At 43.2% G+C, this 8,101-nt stretch overlaps 1 long non-coding RNA gene across 3 annotated transcripts; it reads right to left on the bottom strand.

Annotated features, from left to right (window-relative positions):
• Positions 1-1,520: 1,520 nt before the first annotated feature.
• Positions 1,521-7,441, bottom strand: LOC127685422 (uncharacterized). 3 transcript variants are annotated; one of them, XR_007977872.1, is made up of 3 exons: positions 7,207-7,441; positions 4,276-6,512; positions 1,521-3,502 (listed from the first exon to the last, which is right to left on the bottom strand). It is a non-coding gene; the product is annotated as an uncharacterized LOC127685422 (long non-coding RNA). The 3 variants fall into 3 exon arrangements; XR_007977871.1 differs by having other exon boundaries at positions 1,521-3,499; XR_007977870.1 differs by having other exon boundaries at positions 1,521-2,277.
• Positions 7,442-8,101: the final 660 nt, after the last annotated feature.

Below are 8,101 nucleotides of genomic sequence, written 5' to 3'. Positions count from 1 at the left end.
CTGCTTAGTGAGCATGGCACTTACAGAAGAGAAACGGTACACATTTAATATAGGAATAAGCTCTATCTCTAGTTAGTCCAATCCACAGATGCAGAACCATTGGGCTCAGAAAGCAAACTATCCTGTGTATCACAGGGGAACACCACTTCTTTATTTCTTATTAGTGAATAGTGGGGACAGATGTCTCCAAAGAGACACAGTCAGATCCATGGGATGGTTTTAGGTACACAGGCCAGAGTGACTTAGCTCATAACAAAAGAAGCCACCCAACTGGCCAAGTAAGGGATGAGGAACAACAGCAAGGCTCAGAATCAGAAGACAGAACAGTCAGCTCTCAAACAATGTACTCTGTAGATGGCCATAAATACATGGAAGGGAGTGAAGAAGTTGTTAAACAGTGACAATCTGGATCATCAACATGAGGGCTTAGGACAGGCAGTATGGATGGGAATGGCTCTTCATCAGTCTTTTCAGAAATGTATTTGCTGTGAAGCCTAATTCTTTCTTATAATATTTTTCTCTGAAACTGGCTTTCTGAGTCAATGGTTCTGCATCTGTGGATTGAACTAACCACAGACAGAGGATTTTTTTTTTAAAGCTTGTGCCTGTATTAAACATGTGCCACTTCTTTCCATTCCATGCTCTCTAAGCCACAGGGGATAGTTGTTGTTTATTTATACAATATTTATATTAGGCAGGGATCACAAATCTTTGAGAGTTAAATTCAAGTGTATGTGAGGCTTTGTGTAGGTTATATGCAAACACTCTGCCATTTTAGAAAATAGGGGCATCAATGGGGTGATGCAAGCAGTCCTCCATGGAGACTGAGGGACAGCTACATTCTCAGCACATTTGACTGGCAGGACACTTGCCATATTACTATCATTCCTTTTCTTCTTCTTTTCTTCTTCAAATCATTTTTCAGGGCAGGAGAGATGATCCAGTGGGCAAAGAGCTTGCTGCATCATCATGAGGAGCCATGAAAGCTGGGGTTGACCATGTGGGCTGTAACCCCAAAGCTGGTAGGCACAGATAGGCTAATCTCATGGGCTTGATGGCCAACCAGTCTAGCCTAAATTGTAAACTTCTGGTTCAGTGAAGACCCTGCCCCTCCCAGCAAACCAAAACCAAATCAACCAACCAAACAACCAACCAACCAAACAAACAAACAAACAAACAAACAAACAACCAACCAACCAATAAGAAAAAACAAGGTGCAGAGTGATAGAGGAAGATGCTAGATGTTGTCCTCTGGCCTCACAGGTGAATGCACAGACACACACACACACACACACAGGCACACACACAGGCACACACAGGCACACACACACATGTATATATACACAGATGCAGATGCATACACTACACAAATGAGCACATGAATATATATATATGTATACACACACACACAACACACACACACATATATATATACTTTTTTCTGACATAACTATTCTTTCCAAACATAAAATGACAGTATTCTATTCTCTACTACATTGCCATTTGAGTTTATTTGGGTGGAAAGGATCCTAAGTTTCTTTGACTTACCCATGGGCTTTTGTCAGTCTCTTTTAGAGACTTTATCTACAGCAACATTTTAATGCTAGAATAAAATCTTTGAGTTCTTGGACTTCCCTATTTCCATCATCAGAAAATATTCAAGAGTCACTTCTGAGCACAGGCTTAAATCGTTTACATGACAGCTTCAATACGGCAAGAAGTGAGCCTTTGGCCTAAAAGCATAATGGAAATCCTGGCTCTTTGGTGATTATATAAAGAAACATCACCCTTAGCTCTATATTTGAGGCACACCAAATCATAAGGTTATATTGTTCTTTGAGGGAGAGCAGGGAGGTAATTCTAAGCCAAAGTAAGACCGTATGAACATATTAGTCTTGTAACCTCTGCTGGACTCATAAATCTTAAAATCTACACCTGTGAGACAGGGAAGAGTGAAACCACAGAAAGAGCCTAAGGAGTCTCAAGAATAGTTAGAGGGAGAATCTTTACACACATCTAAGGCTCTGTATATGCATGCATTCAGTGTGTGTGTGTGTGTGTGTGTGTGTGTGTGTATGTAATTGCCTCTGTTTAATACACATTGTGTTTATTCGTCATGTACTAGATACTCTGAACAATGTCAGATAAAGAAGTTTCTTAGCACATAGGTCCTGGATACAATGAGTATGTGATCTTCGTGAGACTGTAGACACATCATCCAGGTGTTACAGCATCTCAAGGAGAAGAGTGGTCAACCAGCATGGCATTGAGGGCAATCTGGGTAAAACACAGGGAAGCATAAATTAGTTAGGCACAAAGCTGTGAAACTCAGGACAGTGGTGGTGGAGGGATGGAAGGAAAGTCACATTAATGCAAGGAAGGCAGCTCCTCCTCTAGAGGAGCATCTCATGAATCCAAGGCTTGGCTTGTATTAATCTCTCCCGTACTAGGGTAGGAAAGGCAGTAAGCAAATGCTCTGCCCTGGGGGCACTCAGGCTGCAACCCGATGAGGCACTATTCTAGGTGTGAAAGATTAACTTTCCTTATCCTTCCTACACTCTCCCTCAGCAGCAAGGTACCTGTGAACTCAGTAGAGCACCGTTTTACATATATATATATGAGCAAAGCAGAAAAACTAGTTGAAATCCAGTGTCTACTTTGAGGACATTTTCAAGATGAAAGACACCCCTCGGGGACCTGCCATACCTGCCTATGTCTAATATATATTTTCCTGTTACGAGAAGCAGTAAGGAGTGCTCATTGATGGGAAACCCATTCCCAAGCCTTCCTCCAGCCCCACACTAGCAACATCACAGTCACGTGCCTATACGAGAAAACAGGTGTTTGATCCCTTTTCTTTAGAAACAAAGGACAGAACTGGTGAGCTGTTATCAATTTATTTTAGGCAGTTCTAATATAAATGCCAGTCTAAATTCTAAACAAAGGAAGTTCTGAGAGAAATTAGTACTAATCTCTTCCAGTCTTGCAACCTACAAATTTTTAGCTTCTGAAAAAGGCGTTTACAGATCGTCTGGGGAATTATTTCAAAACTATTGTCAAAAAATCATAAGTTGCTGATTCTGCTTCATCTCATAAGAAACAAGCTCATGATTCTATTAATTCATGACCATTCTTAGAGATTTGTTCTAAGAATAATATATATTGGCCTAAGACACTGGTCCCTCCTTTATTCAGCAGGTCTTTTGTCTATAACAACGGGTAATCAATTGAACAGTGGTTTTGAAGGAGAGCTGCATGCAAAAGACAGTGGGAAAAGAACTTCAGTAGCCTATCTCAGGAATCTAGCCTATTTCAAGGAAGATCCTTCCCCCTCTTCCCCGCAATGGAGACTCAAAAAGCACAGAGAACCAGGCACATAGTACAGTGATGCTTGGCTGTAACTCCAGGACTGGGAGCAGGTGAGGGAAACATGTAAATCCTTGGTGCTTATGGCCAGGCAGCCTAGCTGAGTCAGAAGCTTCACGTTCACTTAGTGACCCTGCTTTAAGAAATAAAGGTGAAGATGATCAAAGAAAAAAAATGTGGCATTAACCTCTGGCTTCCACACCGACACTAACAAGTATAGACACCACACATACAATAACACAAACATACATACCAAGTAATAATAATGATGATGATGATGATGATAACAAACCTTTGCCAAACATAGTGGCATATATCTGAGATCCTAGCATGCAGGAAGAGACAGAAGAACTGCTACAACTTTGAGGAAGATTGGCTTATAGTATATCTTTCAGGCCAAGTATGGTCACATAGCAAGGCTTTTTCTCAAAAACAAACAGACTATAAACAATCGTAATACATAAGCAAACTAAAGTCCGTGGAAATTGACGATGCAGCAGGCAGCAGATTAAAAACCTTAAAACAGGGCTGGAGCTCAGTGGTTAAGTGTATGTGCCACCTTTTCACAGGACCTGAGTTCAGTTCCCAGCACTCGCTTCACCACGTGGCTCAGAGCCTCTTGTGACTTCAGCTCCAGGGAGACCTGATGACCCCTGGATTCTATGGGCACCTGCGCTCATGTGTACACACCTACCCACAGATACAGACATGCAATTAAAAATAATAAAATGAGATTAAAAAAACACTTAAATCATTTCAACTACGTCATCAATTAAGCATCAATGGGGATCAGTAACAAATCCCACATGAAACTAATAAAACGTGTTGTACACCTCTACAAGTAGAAACGAACGTGGGCTTAGTGACCCCATCCCTCCCCTCCCTGAGAACTAGTTGTTAATCACTTACCAAGGGGACATTAGACAGGGACCAGAGCACAGGCGAAGAGAGAGCCTAAGGGACAGGGTTTGAGACCGTGCAGCCAGCAGCGCTTGTGAAGGAGCAAGCAGAACCTTTCGCTGTGGCTGCTTCAAGCTAATTTTAATGGGATTGCTGCCAGTTGCCTCCAAGCAAGGACACAGACATCTGTGTGTCTTGAAGCAGTGTGTGACAGACAAGTTCAGAGAAGCAGCTTTCTCCTTCTTCTCCTTCTTCTCCTTCTTCTCCTTCTTCTCCTTCTTCTCCTTCTTCTCCTTCTTCTCCTTCTTCTCCTTCTTCTCCTTCTTCTCCTTCTTCTCCTTCTTCTCCTTCTTCTCCTTCTTCTTCTTCCTCCTGGTTCTGACTAAAGGGAAAGACGTGTCCGAAGGTCTGAAGACGTAGCTCACTTTTCTAGGATTGGATCAGAATGTAATGGGAAGAGTGTGCCAAGGGTATTCTCAGTCCCTGCATCTCTCCTTGCTGGTCTTTCTGCTTGCGTATCTCGATCCTCGCACCTCACTTCTGCAGCAGAGTCTGTTTCTGAGCCCCGATTCCATTTTTCACTCTGTTCTGCATACTGCTCTCTTTTGGTGTGTGCATTGGCCACACCCGTCTGGGAGAGGGGCATCCGGACTCGCCTTGCTTTTTGCTTAGCAAATGCTATGGGCATTTCCGTTCCCAAGGCCCAGATATAGACAGACATAGCAGTCCCTATGCAACTGGCTACCAGTGCGCTTCTTTGTAAGGCCAGCCTCTTTTTATGCAAATGTCTCCAGGATCTTTACCTGTCTGTAAGGTGGCCCATTATTACAGTATTCTGCAGGCTGCTGCACAGTGGAGCTCAACAGGCCCTACCCAGCCAGAGTATCCTTATACAGCTGATGCCTCCCAGACCTCTGCTGCAGCTCACCAGGCCAGCTCTTGGCAAGTTCCTTCTCAGAATTACCTTACCTCCTGTGTGTTCTCTTTTGTAGAACACAAAATCAGACACTGCAGTTCGAGAACCAACCGTGTGACAGTTTTCCCCTCAAGGACTTATGTAAAGAGAGATGAAGAGTCTCACTCATAAATATGAAAATTTTAGTCTTTTTCAAACTTGCCATTAAATACATCAATGAGAGCCAGGTCTAGCGGTGCACACCTTTAATCCCAGCACTCAAGGGGCAGAAGTCGATAGACTTCTGTGACTTCAAGGCTAGCCTGCTCTGTGCAGAGAGTTCCCAGAACAGCCAAGAACACAAGGTAAGACCTTGTCTCAAAAAAATAGTCAAAAATAAATAAAAAATAAAACATCAATTGATTCTATACAGAACTGATATAAATTAGGAGATTTTACAAAGTTAAGATGGTCTCCAGTTGCTAAATTGTGATATCTCTCTTCTACTGCCTATCTTCCACTCCAGCTGTTTCTTTTTTTCTTTTTGTGGAGGAAAGCACTAAAATGAGAGGTGGAGAGATTAATCTAAGTTTCAGACAATAGCAATAATAATGATTAATAATAATAATAAATAATAACAATAACCCTTCTGTTGACAAATCCATAAGACAAGAATGGCTTCTGCCTCCTGTCTTGTTAATAGAGTATACACACTGTCATCTTCTTAGTACGGGATCATACTAAACCACATTCTTCTTTTCGCTTTCAGAGAAACAACTCGTGTGAGCACACTGCAATAATAGAATCATTAAAACAGCCCCACTTGCTAACATCAAAAAAGCCGGGACTGATAAATTCGAACGTCAGAAAGTAGGCTAATTTTCCTCATTCTGCTTGAAAGGGAGTGGGAGGTGAAGCAAATGGGACCAGTTAAGAACCAGAGGCTTTTGAAAACTGTGTCATATGCTACAGGGGGAACTGGAGAAGTGATGTTCCACAGATAAGACCCACTGGAAACACAGGAATATAATAATGCAATTATTACAGTAAAGATCCCTTCTCTCAATCTACTTCCCTGCGGTAATGCGATGCCTGTGAGTTGCTCGCTGGAGCAGCTGTGCTCAGTCTTTTTGGACTACAGCTCTTTGTGGATGACATTTAAATATGCGTCGTCCCCACGGGAATGCCCAGATGTCAACAAGTTCAAAACATGTCCGATGTGTGCAGAGATGAAGCGCTGTGGTGCTCTGTAATGGGAGAGGCGCTGAAGGAAGTTCAGAGAAGGACAGGCTAGATGGCTTTCCCAACATATTCAGCTGGCGCCACATCTTTTCTTCCTTCCAGGAAGGGTCTGGATTTAGAAAGAAAGGTTAGGGGAGAGATTTTGAACCCATTCTTCTCTTCTTATTATTAATTAAAACATTTGCCTTAGCTGGGAAGTGGTGGTGTACACCACTATCTATCACTCAGGAGGCAGAGGCAGGCAAATCTCTGAGTTGAAGACCAGCCTGGTCTGCAGCATGAGTTCCAGGATAGCCAGGACTACACAGAGGAACTCTGTCTCAAAACAACAAGGACAACCCAAAAGCAAAACCATAAATACATAAATACAAACAATGCCAGGAGGAATTCTTTTTTCATTTTTATAGTATTGAATAGAATTTATTCAAGGCATGGGGAGGGGGATTAAGAGGGTAGTAGAGGCAGAGAAAGGCAGAGAGGAGAGAGGAGAGAAGTAGAGGCTGACCATGACCATGGGGGGAGGGGGAGGGAGAGGGAACGGGGAGAGAAGATCCCAAGAGGGCCAGAGAGAAGCAAGCGGGGAAACAGAGTAAGAGAGCAGAATTCTTAATCCCATCAGTTACGAACATGTCATTGAATTGTAGAAAGAAAGGGGAAAGAAGAGAGGGGTGTTTTATAGGAAACAGAAACCGGGAAGCAAAAACAAGAATGAAGGGGGGAGAATGTGAAAGCAGTGGAACCTGTTACAGCACCTCTGGGCTTCCTCGTGCTAGCAGCTGCAGTTGGGAGACAAGGGAAGCAACTTTTATCCTTTCTCCAGAGTCCCAGGTCTGGGGTTCAAGGCCAGAGGATGGTCTAAGGTGAAGCAGCAGATCCCAGGACTTCTTATGGGCATGAAGAGGTCTCCTTCCTTCTATGAGACTAGGATCACTGCGTAATCCATCTCCCTACTCAGTCCCTCATGTCAGGGCTACGGGCACTTCTGACAGTCAGTCTAAGCTGCTAAAACAGTTTCCTGGACTCGCTGAGCAAAAAGTTCTCACTTGCTGTCTGATTACCAAATACCTTCCCTTGTAAGCATGTCCGTTTCCTAAAAGTTCACTGTTTCAAAGGAGAGCTTCTGTTTCGAAAGATTTTCATATCGCAATCTGTAACAGCACAACTATTACGTAATTCTGCAGGAATTTCAACATTAGGAAAGGGCTGTGTGTCACAATTATGAGAGGAAACAGCACATTCATGGACTTGATCGTGGCAAATTAGTAAGGAGACATAAGAGTAGGATCAAAAGAAGCAGGGCATAAAGGCCCTTGTATTAGCACTGCTGGGCAGCCTCTCAATCCCTGGTCCTGCAGGGGTCAGGGTGTGTGAAGCATTATGTGAACTCTCCCAGGGAGACACGACCAATAAGACACCAAAGACAGACCAAACAGTTCCATCTAAACCCAGTTTGGTGAAGCAAGGAGTTTATTGGGATTCCTTACGGAAGCAGAAAGCCCGCCCAGCTGGCGTGAGTGACAAGCCACAAAGCTGTACTCCAAGAGCTCTCCTGCTGATGTGCAGGCAGATCCACAGGGATGCATCCCACCTCTGCTGTTATAACCTTAGACTAGGGCCTTGTGAGTCCTTTAATGTTCTAAGACTCTTCAGTCTTGTGATTCTCCCTCTTCCCTCCAGGAGGGAATGTTTCAATTCAGA

This window comes from Apodemus sylvaticus, chromosome 5 (assembly GCF_947179515.1).
Source record: "Apodemus sylvaticus chromosome 5, mApoSyl1.1, whole genome shotgun sequence".
Classification (NCBI taxonomy): Eukaryota; Metazoa; Chordata; class Mammalia; order Rodentia; family Muridae; genus Apodemus; species Apodemus sylvaticus.
This window is presented reverse-complemented; position numbering and strand designations above follow the sequence as displayed.